The sequence below is a fragment of the Glycine max genome, chromosome 20, assembly GCF_000004515.6.
Source record: "Glycine max cultivar Williams 82 chromosome 20, Glycine_max_v4.0, whole genome shotgun sequence".
Taxonomy (NCBI): Eukaryota; Viridiplantae; Streptophyta; class Magnoliopsida; order Fabales; family Fabaceae; genus Glycine; species Glycine max.
This window is the reverse complement of record NC_038256.2, coordinates 1,257,246-1,259,798: the sequence shown is the minus strand read 5'-3', so window position 1 is coordinate 1,259,798 and position 2,553 is coordinate 1,257,246.

Genomic DNA, 2,553 nt, shown 5'->3' with positions numbered 1-2,553 from the left:
CAATAGAAACTAGTGTATTTGGTACACATATAAAATAGAAACTAATTTCTGTCGTGTAGCTATATACAACAAAAACCAATTTTTGTTGACTATTTTTAATTAAAAAAATAAAACTTAAACATGTTTTAGACTGTTGAAAGCCTTTGAATTTAGTATTTGGTCTTTAATAAAAAATTTCTTGACTTTTGGTTGATGATTTTTTTTTCTCTACCATTAGGTTGACTTTGTTAAGTTACCCTGAAATATTTTTGAATTTGTTTTGGTTCCTAATTTTTTTATCATAATTGTCTATATGTTTCTCATCAAATAGTGATATCTCAAGTTAATAGAATCTATGTAACAACAAAACTGAAATACAAAATGAAAAAAATAGGGATGAAAATTTAAGAAAATCTTTATTAGAAACCAAATTCAAAATTTGAAGTTTGTTTAGGAATTAAAAACATATATTTTTTAAAAAATAAGTAGGACTGTAAAGATTAAACAAAAGGTGTTAATATCATAGGCCCACAGTGAAACACGCACGAACTATGCACGTGCAAGGACAGCTTGGTTGTTTGTCTCTATCAGTTTCACCAATTATTGAGCCAAAATTAAAAGGTTCATTTGATGGCTTAATGATAAATAACTAGCAAGTATTATTTTTCTTTGAAAAGGTTATGAACCCAAAGCCACGGGTGGGTCATTATTGGCTCAAACTCAAATCCGAAATCTCATCATTTGTGCAAAAGTGGACAAATTCCAAAGCCTTTTGGTGCTTCTTATCATTTCCACGCTTTACATGAAAAGCTGCAAACAGTTCACCCCAAAAAAATATATATGATGCAAGAAAATAAAAATAGAGAACTATTATTTCCCACGAAGGCCAAATTGCTTAACTTTAAATCATAGGGCATGACAAAATGAGTTTGGTCCAATGGATTGGCCCACGTGTAGAGTTAGATTGGGTTTCAAGAAAGATATTTTAATTTGAGATGGACCTTTGATCCCACCTATATAATCAGATGGGTCAAATGTATTCAGGTCGGATTGACTTGGTAAATATTATATTAAATATAATAATATATTAGTTAATTAGCAATAGAAAAAAAATCCTAAGTTAGTGAATGCACTCACACAGCAATAGCAGAACCACAGTGTTATTAAAGGAATGTATTGAATTAGAATTTTAAAAAAATATTTTTTCTTGTGGATTTTAAAGATTTTAAAGATTATATATGAATAGTATAACTTGTAAGATTTTTTTATAAGATTTTTATGATAATTTGGATATTGATTGATTTATATCATAAGAATTTAAAGAATTTCAAATGACTTTATAAATTTATAAAATTTGAAAGGATTTTGTGAATTTTTAAAAACACATTTAAAATTACAAGAGTTAATGAAAAATAATAAGAAATGGTGAGATTCGATTAAAAAAAGTAAAATTAATATAATTTTTTTTAATAGTTAAATTGATTTTAGTTTTATGTCCTCCTATATTATCCTTTCTTGTAATAATATTTTTTTATTCTCACTTTTGGATTTGAACAATAAATTTAAAATGATATGTTGATTTTTTGATTTTTTTAATTACTACAATTATTTCATGATAAATCAAATGACATGTTTAGATAGGGTAGAAGGGAGTGATAAGGTTGAAAATTTTGTATGAAATTTAGTGAGTTATGTGGATGATAAAATTAAGGGTAACAGTCCTTAGCACATAAGATAAACACTATTTTAGAAAATAAACCAAAAAATATAGAGGAGAGAAGTATATTTGACATTTTTTTATTCCAAAAGAATTGAAAAAACATATATTGCACACACATCTTAGAAAATATTAAAGAGAAAAGAGAATATATGTGATGAGAGAAAAGAAAATCCAATAACTAATAGAAAAAGAAAGAAAATAGTCTAGCAAAATCTTAAGATTTTTGGTGAAATTATTTGATGGATATTTTATACTAAAAAGTCTTAATTGAATATCATAAAATTTATTTATACCATTTAAAAATCTTAATTAAATATCGTAATACTTGTTATATAAAAAAAATATTTTTACAGCTAAGCTCCCTAAGTCTCTATACCTAAAACACACCGACACAGTCACACACCTTCGTAGTCCTCACTCACGATGCGACGCCAGACCTCCACCTCCTCACCACTACCACACGAGAGGGCGAGACGGTGAGACCTCCACAAAGCCGCACTACCACTGAGAGACCTCCACATTGTTATGCCGTTACAAGACCTCTTCACCCCTCACGAGACCTCCTCATTCTTCACTCAATGACTACAAATACTAACATTTATAAACTTTGATTATACTATTTCATATGAGATTTGTGTTGGTGTGAGAATTCTATATTCTAGTGTGAGAATTCTATGTTCTGTTTGTTTTCCAAAAATACTAAAACAATCAAATTTGTAGTTAATCTTAAATTATATGTTCAGTTTGTTTTCTTATACATAAACTTGATAAAATGGAACTTATGCTAGTGTGAGAATTTAGTCCTCAAACTTTTTTCAATAGTTACCATGAAACATTATAATCTTTATAACTTA